Here is a 13355-nt window from a genome sequence, read left to right as displayed (position 1 = left end):
GTCCATTGTAGAAATGGCCAACTTGCTATCAAGAGTGGCTAAGGTTCCATGGTAAAAAAACTTACATTGGGCCCTGGCTGGCATAGCTCAGTGGATTGAGCGCGGGCTGCGAACCAAAGTGTCGCAGGTTGGATTCCCAGTCAGGGTACATGCCTGGGTTGCAGGCCATAACCCCCAGCAACTGCACATTGATGTTTCTCTCGCTCTCTATCTCTCTCCCTTCCCTCTCTAAAAATAAATAAATAAAATCTTAAAAAAATACTTACATTGGACCTTACAATAACGAACAGGGTTATTTAAGAAACTAAGTAGAATCTATATGTGTATAATTTTTAAAAAATTATTATGATATACAAAGTTTTGATGCTGTGTTTTTAAATAACTGAAGTATATTCAATAGCTGTAGCAAACTTCTGAGAAAGGAAAACAAGGATAATAGAAAAAAGAAATTAAGCTCTGTCTTAGCAGGCTGATAGTGTAACATGCAGTGTATAATGCAAAGCTAGTAGAGTGTTTTGTTGATCCTGGAAGATACTTACCATTACTACAATTGAATAAGTAGGTGACAGAAATGCAAAATACTGTTAATAATACATGAATAAGATTCGAAAGTCAGCTAAATAATATTTAGTTGTCTGCATAGTTTATAGTTTTGAATAGTTTAGTTTTCAAGATAAAAAATCTATAAATAAATCCAGTATAAATGTGAAAAAGCAGTATATGACAAAGGTAGCTTTTCTAATCACAAATAACAAATTATTCAAGAAATTTTACTGTCACAACTGACTATGGATTGAGAAGAAAACAAATTGGATCCTATTATATTCCACACACAAAAATTAATTTGAGTTGAATTAAAAAGTAATCTAAAAAATCTAGGCCACTACATGATACAATCTAGGGATAGGTAAGACTTTTTGAGGTAAGCCAGAAACCCAAAACTTATAAAAGAAACCACTGACACATTTTACTATATGAATGTATCTATGGCAAGTGGTATTAAATGGCAAGTCAACAGACAGATGACAGAGTTGAAAAACTGTGAAGACAGGAATGGTAATATCTATTACAAATTGAAAAGTAAGGGTAATTGGCCCTGGCCAGGTAGCTCAGTTGGTTAAAGCATCACCTGGACACACCAAGGTTGTGGGTTCAATCTCCAGTCAGGGCACATACAAGAAGCAACCAGTGAATGTACTAATAAGTAGAACAAATCAATGTCTCCCCAATGCGGACTCCAGCCAGCGGGGTCCGTGTGTTGTCGCTGTGATGAACAAATTCACACGGACTACAGAAGTCCTGTGGAGAAACGGAATAGCACTACTACTCTCTAAGTGAGAGAGGGGCACCTGACCCTTACCTAGACAGGCTTTTATTGCTTTTCCGGGTACTTTACATCAAGAATGGTCCTCATTTACTAAGCACAGGTTCAGTTTAGCTGATTACCTTTTACAAATAACAAAGGAGAGGATGTTGCTAATTACTACAAAGAAAAGGATGTTTGCAAATGTAAGGAGAAAAGTGGTTGAACTAGTTACACTCATACTTCGGAGGTTTAGCACAGATTTTAGGAAGTTACTTTAAAGATATGCAGTAAATATTTGCCTCCTCAACTCAGGCTGTGGGAGTTTTAGCAAAAAACAAGCCTCAAAGCATCCTAGGTACAATGCAGGCCTGATTCCCAACTGGAAAACTGATCCATGGTCCAGGTTCCTGTGGGTCAACTTGCTCCTACCAGTTTTCCGAATCAGGGGCTGGGCTACAATCCCCACTGCCACACAGACTGGTTCCTTATATCTCCCTCCTGCCCTACTTCCTCCCTCTCTCTCTCCAATCAATTTTAAAAAGGAAAAAGGAAAGGATAATCAACCAATATATGTGTAAATAGGTATTAAAGAGGTACTTTTGCCTGAAAAAATATGAATATTCATGTTGAAATTTGATGTTGTTTTATTAAATGGTAAAAAAACCCTACATATATAATAATTTCTATGTGTGTATGTGATATAACTATTCTTTTAAGAATGTATGACCATGAAGAAAAGAAAGCAGCAGGATGCTCACTAACTTTGCAAGAATGTTGTGGAGTAGTAAATAAAGACAGGAGAGCCAAATTAAAAAAAGAAAAGAAACAAATGAAAAAAAAAATGTGGGGGGATAAAGCCAAAAAAAGTAATAGGACTATACTAAAATAGCTAGTATGTATGATATAATCAACATATACATTGTTATAAAATTGTACACATGTGGACATGAACTTTTTAAAAAAGACTTTATTTTTATTTATTTTTAGAGAGAAAGGAAGGGAAGGAGAAAGAAAGGGAGAGAAACATCTATGTGTGAGAGAAACGCTGACCAGCTGCCCATTGCACACCCCCAGATGAGGACTAGCTTACAACCCAAGTGTGTGCCCTGACAGGAATCAAACTGATGACCTTTCAGTTTGCAGGGTGATGCCCAATCCTCTAAGCCTCCCAGTCAGGACTGAACATGAAAAGTATTTAAGATAAAAATGGGGTTGCAACCAAACTTGCCAAAGGAAATGGTCAAAAAATTTATCATTATTTGGATGCTCTTCTGCTTCCACTCATAAAATATAGTCTGAAGTGACTGAGGAGGCCAAGCATAGTACTTGATTATTATCATTCTAAAGTTGTGTGTGAGTTTGCATGACTGTATTAAAGGAACAGGGGTCAGTTCAATCTGGTTTTACAGGTTACTCTGGTAGCCAGCAAACTTTCTGTAATGAACCAAATAATATTTTAGGCTTTTTGGGCCCATGTAGCTGCTATCACGACTACTTAACTCTGCACTTGTAGGGTGAAACCACTCATAGATTTTGATGGTTTATTTTGTGTTAACTTGGTGAGTCTAGAGTATCAAGTTATTTAATCAAACACTAATTGAGACACTACAATGAAAATAGTTCGTAAATGTGATTCATATTTATAATGTGTTGACTTTAAGATTGCCCTTGAAAATATGATGCACTTCATCCAATCAGCCTTGAAAACAACAAAAACAGCTTTTCTAGATAAGAAATTCTGCCTCGTGATGGCAACATCAACTCCTTTGAGTTTCCAGCCTTCAGATCTGACCTACATTATTTCAAACATGACAGTCCCCATAACCCTGTGAACTAATTCTCTAGATAGCTAGATACACTAGATTAGGTAGGTAGGTAGGTAGGTAGGTAGACAGACAGACAGGCAGAGAGATTGTATACTATTGGCTTAGTTTCTCTATAGAACCTGTGCATAGATGATATATAAACTAACGTGACTAGCTGTGTTCTGATAAAGCTATTTACAATAACAGGTGGTGGGTCAGATTTGGCCTATGTGTCACAATTTTCAAACCCTTAATATCAACAATAATAAAATATAGTTGCTTTTATGAAATACTCTCTGTGTTTCAGGCAGTGTGAAAGGTGCTTCACATACATATGGATTCAGGGTGATCCATTAATTGGGAATTATTCCTGACCAGGGCAGATATTCTGGAGAAGTTATGTAAGCAGGAATGACTTTCCTAGAACCAGTGATATACAGACCATAAGCTTAAGTGTAAGAAGTTTCTCAGAGAGGATTTCATGATGGTATGCTCTTTACTTGTTGTATTTTTTCATCTGTAGCCTTTGGAGATTGAACATTTTGCTGCTAATCAAGCAGAAGTCAAGCAACAGAATGCCTTAAATATTCACTTATTAAATGTGGTACTTTTCAATTAAATTTGATAATGGGAAATTAAAATTCACAAAATCACTACATCAGGGGGTTAGTGATTGTTTACATCAAAGGGATTCTTAACAACAAAGATTTAAAGCAAAGGACCTTTAATAATATTTCTTAGAAGAAAGAGTCCTCTACAGACTATTGTTAAGTAATAATAACTACTACACATTTAATGTTACCTATAACTAAATAGCTGATCCTCAAGTTGGATGATGCCATAAGGTTTCCTTTTTCCAGGGATGAATGAGATTCCCATTTGAGAAGAAACTGGCATCCTTTGTTTTCAACTAAAGGACTCCCTGTAAGCACTCTCATCTCATCCCAACTATTACCTCCTGTTCCTCAAAAGTTTAATAGCCTACATTCAAAAAATTTTTGATTTACAAAAAGCAAATATAACCACACCTTTTCAAGATCACACCAGTATACAAAGTAAAGGATGTCTATAAGACTGCCCTTGCCATAGAGAGGATTCTTAGGTTAAGATGAAATATGATAAAAAGTAGGGGAAACAGGAAGCTTGAAATTTAATATAAGAAAGAGAACTTTAACAGATAGCTGAAGAAATAAATAGTTTTATATAAATGTAAAGGGCTGGAATGACCACAAACAAATGATAAATTTATAAAGTAGAAAGGGAATAAATAAATAGTAGTTAAGACCCTAATTTAGAGAAGAAGCCAGGTTAAAATGTAAACTAATGTGAGTATGTGGGCAAGTGGTAAACAAAGATTTACTTACCAAAAAGTGTGTCTTAAGGAGAAAAAGTCAGCAAAGGAAGGCCCGGTAAAGAAATACTATATAAAAAAAGGCAACCATGGAATCTGAGTTGGTCAGAACAGATCTAATTTCAAATGTTTTGCCTATCAAATCATTTTGTTTTGATTTTTCGTTCAGAAAATATAGTCACTATTATACCTATTTATATACAGAATTCTCATAAAATTGTTCTTAACATAGGAAAACCTCAATTATTTATTGAATAATGATGATTTCCTGGAAATTCAAATCAGAGAAAGTACATTAAAAAATAACTAACCATTCTTAAAGAATAAAACATACTTATCAGTGGTCTTTATCTATTTACTAGTATCAATAAGAAACTAGAGTCTGAAAGTGGTGTTTAGCTTAGAAAACTGGTGCCACACTCACCTCTGCTGGTAACTTCAATGTTGGATGGGGATGAAGCCATAATCTGCCAAAATCTGAATCATCCTTGCCAGGTTTGGGTGTTCTGCAGAGAAGTTACTGATACCAGATTTGACTGCCATAGCTCAAGAAAATGGTGCAGTCATTCCTCTTAGTATATAATATACCTGAGAAGAAGTTTAAAAAACCTATATAATATCAAATCCCAGAAAGACAGTATTCGCCATGGTTTTGATACTGAATGTAAGAGCTAACGATCATCAAATGCTTATTGTTTCAGGAACCGATCCATTATCTCTAATCCTTTTGAGAACCTTATGGGGTATCGGTATTGTTCTTAGACCTAATTTTATGGGAAACCCAGGCTTAGAAAGGTTAAGGACTTGCTTAAGATAACAAAGGTAGTAAGAGGCAAGGCTGGGATGTGAACTCACGGAGTCTGGTGTTTTTGGGTGTGTATATCCATAACCACAAAACCACAGGTATACTCAGTTTGGTGGAAAAAATCCATTTTCTAAAAAGGCAAACTGATTTCCTCAAAAGTAATCTGTGTTTCCTTTATCCTATACCACATGCTTTATCTTCAACTCATATCCTAAAAAGTTAGACTGACATTTATGTGCCAACTTTAATAATAATTATTCAACTTTATATTTTTAACCTTTATAATATTTTACAATTAACAATAGTGAAGCATGGATAGTCTCTTACTCTCCAAGAGAGAGAAAAATGGGGATGACAGTAATGGTATATTCTCTTCTGATGAGAAGACAAAGAAATACATGTAAACCTCACACTTTATCAGAATTATTTGAATTCAATGAATTGCTTAAAACAACGTAATGACATAGGTCACTTTAAAAATCAAGAGTTGTCAGTATATCTTTAAGTTTCAATCTGTTTACTGGGAAAGAACTTTTGTTTGATAAATTACTCAAAACCTGCCCTGGCTGGTGTGGCTCAGTGGATTGAGCGCCTGTTTCTGAACCAAAGGGTTGCTGGTATCAATACCAGTCATGGCACATACCTGGGTTGCAGGCCAGGTCCCTGGATAGGGGCGTGGGGACATGTGAGAGGCAGGAAGCTCATGTATTTCTCACACACATCCATGTTTTTCTCCCTCCCTTTCCATCTCTCTAAATCTAAATAAATAAAATTTTTTAAAGAAAAAATTATTCAAAACACATGTATCACCTCAATCCACAATATTATCAAGTCCACATAAATTGTGGCTTTTCCTTTAACTTAGTTCCTTTGTATTCCTTTGTATTACTATTCATTTACATCTTACTTTACTACTTGGGTTTTTTTTTAAGTTTCATTTAATTTCATCTGACAATTTTTTTTTAAAAAATCATGAGACTATATGCCTGACAACTTGCCTTCCTCTTTCTAAATGGATGAAATTTTTACTGCAAAGTCTGTTGCTACACTATGAAATATTAGTAACACTGTCTACAGAAACATTGACTGTAAAAGTACACCAACACCAAAACTGAATTAAGGAAACACCCGTACAGTCTGCTTCCACCCCGAAAAGGGGAGGGGTCACAGACATTAAAAAGGGAGGGTAGGGAGTAGGAGGATAGGGGGTCGGGAAAGGCAGGGCTTGATTCAAATCATTGCTAAACATTCCCTGCGCCACTAACCAAGAGAGAAAAAGAAAAAAAAAAGGGGGGCAGACATTATTTCGAGTAGGGCCCTGCAGTTTTGCAGGAGGCAGTAAAAGCGTATAGCCGGGACTTGGGTGCCAGAGAGCCGCAGGGCTGGATCAGAGCCCCTTGCCACCTAGGCGAAGGAGACCAACCAGGGCCGGGCCTACAACGCCTGGCTTCCGACGCCCACACCTTCGCTGGCCCAGCCGCCAGCCCTTGGGACGACCAGACGCGGCTGCTTACCAGTGGCGTCTCGCTGCCTCCTCCGGGGCAGCCCTTCAACGGTTGCCGCAGTCAGAGCACCACCCCGCGGTGGGGTACGTCGAGTCCGCGGATAGCTCTCAGATCCCCACAGCGCCGCCACTCTCGCGAGATGCCGGTGAAGTCCGCGACCTAGGAGGAGGAGGAGAAGGGAGGGGCATTTAACGGTGGCAGCTAGATCTGTGCCGGATCTGGGAGAGGGGCGGGCGCCATTGTCCTTCGCAGCCGACTGCTCTGCCTCAAAGTCCTAGAGTTCCCAGGAAGAAGGTGGTGGTGTGGTCATTAGCGAAACACACCTTGTTCAGTGCCAGCTCCGGAGCGGAGGTAATAAGCTGCAGAGCTCGGGCTTCTTCTAGGGGAGGTGGTTCTCGCTGAGGCCCTGGGTGGGGGAGGGGAGAGAACGAAGTGCAGGCCTGGGGACGCGGAGGTCGCTTCCTCCAAGGCAGGATGGGGTGGAGGAGCTTGATTCCTGATCGCGGGTACGGAGGGATTCTGGTCGCAAGCCTCCTTTGCGGGTGGCCTTCTTTTGGGAGTTTATGCCGGGTTGAGGGGAGCAGATTTGTAGCCTTTTTGTGGCTGGTGGGTGAGGGCTAGGGGCTTTTGCCATAGGCAGCGGCCTTTTCGTTTAGGGTAAGCAGGGTCCCGCCAAGCTCAGCGGGCTGGTCACGAGGGTGGTACTATATTTACGCTGGAAGGCGGGGAGGCTTGGGGCTCTGCCCACCTAGCCTCGTATTGAAGGGGCTTTCTCAGCCCCCAAGTGCGGTGAGTCTTTGGGTTGCTCAGTGATCATTCCTGTTCTTGAATATCGTGATTCTTGGGGAGTTTTTTTGTTTTGTTTTGTGGTAAATTATGTGTATTTCAAATTGAAATAGGTGATGATATGTATAAAAAATGGACCTGTTGATGTAAGAAGTAAAAATACGGAAGCCACCAGTAGTAGAACACTCCCTCATTTTGATGAAACTGCGTAGTGAAGACTTGAGAATGTATACACACGCACACACACACACACCCCAAAAATACTACAATTGATACTTTTTTCCTATATTCAGAAGTAGGTAATATATATGGAAAAATCTCTGTCTTGGTAATAAATTCATCAGTAGAATCCTTTGGCACTTTTAAAAGTAAATGTGCCAAATGATATTAAATTCGGTAAGATTTTTTTCCGATTTTTGTAAGTCTTCTTAGGTATTTTCCTTTGTTTATTGTTTTAAATTTCCCTTTTTCCTATTCTCATCCATCCATTTCTGTACAGACCTAAAAGGTAGGGTTAAAGATGAATTATTGACTTAAAAATCAAAAACAGTATACTGTTAAGGCAGACACAAAGTGTAGGTTTTTTCGTGACCATTTTATTTTATACTTGACGTTATTACTATACCCTAGAGAATTTTATTTTATACTTTAGAGTTGGAAGATCTGGATTTGAGCCTTAATTTTTCCGTAACTTAAACTTCTTCATTTTCCTTAGAAATACAGCAGTTAATTCCTAGACCAGAGGTAAGGATTAAGTTAGATGGTACAGTGTATAGCAGTCAACATACTGGGGGACCTAATACTTGTAGAGTAAATTTTAAATGATTACAAACAATTTGAATTGGTATCTGAAGTCCAATTGATTATATTCATGACTTCTTGTCTGAATAACCTTGAAATTTTATTCTGCCTGTGATGTCCCCCATAGATTGCTGACAGCTTCACAAAATATATATTTATGTAAGTTCTCTGCTACAAATGTGTGAAATTCCCGCTTAAGTACAAGTGATTTCTTTTCCGCATTAGCAAGAGAGTTTATTTTTCAAGGTAAAGCACAAAAATGTCCCCATATAGAATGCACATATGCTTTACTTGAAGTCATCATGTAATCAAATTGGATGTAAAAAGTCATCCATGGCACTCATGCATCTGATTTTTAATTAATCCTGTATCTACTTCACAAGTGTGTATTCAAGAGTTACTCACATTTTACTATTATATTTTAGAGAAAATAGTTGTAATAGTACAAATAATGTTTTACATTATTTGGTAATTTGTTATTTGTTGTATCCTGGCTTCTAGATTAGGGCTTCACATTTCAAGAATGAGCTTGACACACCATCTGCCCTCCACAACTTACAGTTTAGTCATCAGACTAAGGTATAAACAACTGCTACTATCTTAGTGTAAGAACACGGTAGTACCTTGGGAGCACAGAGGAAGTGTGTTTAATCTTGGGAAAAATTTAGCAGGTATTGCTTTAACTGAGATGAGAAGGATGACTTAAGAGGTTGATAAGGAAACTGTAAAGTCATGGTATCATGATTTGTTTTAGTAGTGGACAGTTTGTTCCCAATAGCTGAAACAAATTGAATGGAAAGTTAGAGCAGGACATGAGAGACTTTCCGTAGTGTTTTACAAAGTTAGTGCTCTGTGCTGTTGGGCATGGAGAGCTATTGCATCTCTAAACCAAATAAAAATGGTTTTTAGATTATCTTTGCTGATATATACTTGTTACTATGTATAATTAAGTGCCAGTGCTAATAATAGTGGGAAAGACATAGGCCTCCATCAAACCTTGTTTTTATTTTTAAAAGTTTTTAATTTTAATTTTAATCCTTACCAGAGGATTTATCTACCAATTTTTGAGAGGGAGAAAAAGAGAGAAACACTGAAACATCAAAACATCATCTTTTGGCCAACTCCTGAATGCACCCCGACCAAGGACCAAACCTGCAACCTAGGCACGTGCCTGATCGGGAATTGAACCCACAATCTTCTGGTGGAGGGGACACTCCTGCCTACTAAGCCTCCAGACCAGGGCCAAACCTCATTTTTTTTACCAACAAATTAAACTTAAGAACTAAGGAATCTAAGTAACAGAATCAATAACTGATCACATTAAGATGATTACAATTTAAAATGAGTAAGATTTTCAGTTTCTCCTAAGACCTACTTGAATGCAATTCACTACAGCAGAATTCTATTACAGTGAAATAGTTTATCTTCTCACAAATCATTATTTATGCCCCCAAATCTGTCTTTAATACAGTTGCTAATCATAAGATGAACCCAAAAGGGGGCGATAAAATTATAATTTGAGAGTTGGCTGGGGTTTAATTTTCATTGACCTTAATTTTTAACTTCTCTGGTCTGAACTCATGGTCAGAGCTGGTTTTTCTTGCTCTCTTTCTCTGTGGCTCTACCGGTTAGACTAGATAAGTTGAATACCTGGTTTTAAAATCACTACTGGCCTACATTACATGTACCCACTGTTGTCCTCAGGTTTAAAAGAGGACAAATTTTTAACCTCTAAAGCTAGTTCTAATCTTTCCATATTGATTATTATACTTGAGTGTAATGTATTTCTCAGTTTTCCAGAAAAACCCCTAAAGTTGTGTCACTCACAGAACGAAGATTGAACCTTGAGACTTAGGGATTTTAAATACACTTAAAAGGAGAACAGATTATCTCATAAAGTACTAGAGAATAGACTTAACATCATATTCATATTTTCTCATGGAAATATTAAACTTCTATCTGGTTATTTTTTTCAAGATGGGCATATCTTTATGTCTTAAATATTTGTCAGCTCAAAACCTGTTAAAAACCCAAAAGACTGCTTTCTTCATGTGACCACCCATAGCTTCCCTATCTCCATGTTCACTAGGATCAATAAAATAACTAGGATTTCTTATTGAGAAAAAGTTTCCTCCAAGAAGCAGATTTTTTTAAACAAAAGAATGTACCAAGTACAAGTAAAGAATGGAATTGTAGCTATGTTTGTACTCCTGGAATGTGATTGGCAATCATGATACATTAGTATTTTTGTAATAGCTCTGGCATTCATAATATGAATTTATTGTATAGTAATATTGGGCTTTAGGTAATTCAGCAACTGCAACTCGTCTGGATATCTAAGACATTCTAAGGTACACCCTGAAATTGAATCAGATTTTTCTTAGAAACTGATGTGATACAAGGAAAATGAAAAGTTAGGATAAGTTTTGAAGCTTTATCACTTCATAGCAAACCTCAAAATCTGGTGGATTAAAACTCACTATTTTTTTTACAGTTGTGTGTGCCTGTTGGGCGATTATACTGGTTTTGCCTGGGTTCACTCACGTACCATCATTCAGCTGGAGGATTTTGAAGGCTGGGAAGTTCAAGATGGCATCACTGACATGACTGGCAGTTGGTGTTGCTTAATATTTAGGTTTTGCACCATATAGTCTTCTATGATTTGACTGTATTAAGACAGCAACCCAAGAAGGCAAAGTAGAAGCTACTAGACTTTTTACAGCTTGGAAAATCATATAATGTCACTTAACACTGCACTTTTTTTTTTTTTAAGTTTTCTTTGTTTACTTAATGTTCATTCAGGGATATGTTTTTATTGATTTTAGAGGGAGAGGAGGAAGGGGGTGGGGAGAGAGAGAAACATTGATTGGCTGCTTCCCACAGGTGTCCCAACCAGGGGGTTGAACCAGTAACCTAGGTACTCCTAATGTGCCCTTACCTGGAATCAAACCCAACAACCTTTTGGTGTTTGAGATGACGTTCCAACCAATTGAGCCACCTGGCCAGGGCAGTGCTACACATTCTTTCAATCAGAGTAAATCTTACAAGAGGATCCCCCACTGAAGGGGTGAGGAATTAAGATTTTATTTCTTCCTGGGCAGACCAGGAGCATCACAATACGAAGGGAGTGTACTTACAACATTTCAAGAACAGGCATCCTTAACAATGTTGTGATTGGGATTTGCTTTAAAATAAAGGTTGGTCAAATAAGCAAGATAGGTTCATTGTTGATTGGTACATGAAGGTTCATTATTATCTCTACTTTTCCGTATGCTTGAAATTTTTATCTTCCGCTTAGTATTTACCAGAACAGTACTTCATTGTTTAATATTTATTACTTCCTTTGTGGAATGTAAATAGTAAGGAGTGTAAACAAGCAGTATAGAAATTTAGAAAGGGAATTATTCTTAGTTCTTTATAGATTTTGTAATATAAATTGCAAAAAAAGTCTTTTTCATTTGCAAATAACTGTTTCCCTTATTTATCAAAGTAAGACCAAGTACATTAAAGAAATTTGGGAAAACTAGGTATAAAGAAGGAACCAAACCCACCCAGAGACACAGTAACATGTTAATAATGGCTATTTTCAAATTTTTATACATGTACTTATATAAATAAGGTCTATAAGTTTCTTTACTGTGTAGTGACTGTCTTCCTGTACATAAACCTGAATGACTTTATAAAGTCTTCTTTTTTTTTTACATTATATGTTAAAATAAAAACTAAATAATGAAAGCCATTAGAATTTCTACTAAGTTGTTTACATGGAAATCTTTTAACACTGGTGGTATTGCTTAATAACAACTAGTGTTTGCTAAATACATACTGTATGCCAGCAAAGTTCATATTACCTGTGAAGTTGGTACTATTATTATGCCCCTTTTATGGGTGAAGAAATTAATCACTGTAGAGATTAAACCTAGAGTCACATCAAGTAAAGGACAGACTTCAAAGCTTGCACTCATAACTGTCATATTTCTACAAATAGTTAGAAATTGGCTTATGAGCTAAAAATTGGGCAGTGCTTAATTTATCTTGCCTAGCCTCAGTTTCTTGTTTTGGAAAAATTACCTTTATTAATGCATATATTCTAAATAAAGGAAAAGTGTTAGGTGTGGTCTGTAGTATTTGGATATGACGGATATTATATGGATAGGACCAGGGTTCTTTTGATAGTCTGGTTATTTCATTTATGACTACTGTGTGACTCTTGACAGATCCTGAACAAGACTGTTACTATAGTAACGGAACACAGCAATCTAGAGTGATGGGAGACGATACATACTATTTGAGAGGTACCTTTTTTTAAAGATACATTTTATTTTTATTAAGATTTTATTTATTTATTTATTTGAGAGAGGAGGGGAGGGAGAAAGAAAGGGAGAGAAACGTCCTTCTGTGGTTGTTTCTTGTGTGCCCCCTACTGGGGACCTGGCCTGCAACCCAGGCATGTGCCCTGACTGGGAATCGAACTGGTGACCTTTTGGTTCACAGGCCAGCACTCAATTCACTCAACAGCACCAGCCAGGGCTGAGAGGTACCTTTTTTTTTTTTTTTAAGATTTTATGTATTTATTTTTTAGAGAGGGAAGGGAGGGAGGGAGGGAGGGGGATAGAGAGAGACAGAGACATCAATGTATCAATGTGCGGTTGCTGGGGGCCATGGCCTGCAATCTAGGCATGTGCCCTGACTGGGAATCGAACCTGTGACACTTTGGTTTGCAGCCCACACTAAATCCATTGAGCCACGCTAGCCAGAGCTGAGAGGTACCTTTTTAAGCAGAGTAAACAAAAAAAAAACATTTGAGCATTGCTCTGCTTTTTAAAACTCTGATCTTCAGAATTAACAGCCTTTCAAATTTGGTAAACTAAAAATCCAAACCCTGTTTAATAGGCAGCTTGTGGTGCACAAAGAAAGCTTTACTCTTTGGTTCACAGGCCAGCACTCAGTCCATTGAGCTACACCAGCCAGGGGAGAAAGCTTTACTCTTAATTAG

General features: G+C 37.5%; 2 protein-coding genes across 9 annotated transcripts in view; one reads left to right on the top strand and one right to left on the bottom strand.

Annotated features, from left to right (window-relative positions):
• Positions 1–6834, bottom strand: part of BAZ2B (bromodomain adjacent to zinc finger domain 2B) — a 367012-nt gene extending 360178 nt beyond the window's left edge. The window contains exons 1-2 of one of the 2 annotated variants that reach the window (XM_036023420.1): positions 6782–6834; positions 4887–5050 (exon numbers count right to left, since the gene is read on the bottom strand). The gene's annotated coding sequence lies outside the window, so the exon portion shown is untranslated. The remainder of the gene's footprint in view (positions 1–4886; positions 5051–6781) is intronic. The other variant, XM_036023418.1, reaches the window with a different exon arrangement.
• A 72-nt stretch (positions 6835–6906) lies between these two features.
• Positions 6907–13355, top strand: part of MARCHF7 (membrane associated ring-CH-type finger 7) — a 52781-nt gene continuing 46332 nt past the window's right edge. For 2 of the 7 annotated variants that reach the window (XR_003684405.2, XM_028510502.2), the window contains exon 1: positions 6946–7123. The gene's annotated coding sequence lies outside the window, so the exon portion shown is untranslated. Of the gene's footprint in view, positions 7124–12576; positions 12655–13355 lie in introns of all 7 variants that reach the window. The other 5 variants (XM_028510497.1, XM_028510495.2, XM_036023425.1 and 2 more) reach the window with 5 other exon arrangements.

The sequence above is a fragment of the Phyllostomus discolor genome, chromosome 4, assembly GCF_004126475.2.
Source record: "Phyllostomus discolor isolate MPI-MPIP mPhyDis1 chromosome 4, mPhyDis1.pri.v3, whole genome shotgun sequence".
Classification (NCBI taxonomy): domain Eukaryota; kingdom Metazoa; phylum Chordata; class Mammalia; order Chiroptera; family Phyllostomidae; genus Phyllostomus; species Phyllostomus discolor.
The sequence above is the reverse complement of the archived record's forward strand: the minus strand, read 5'-3'. Positions and strand labels throughout refer to the sequence as shown.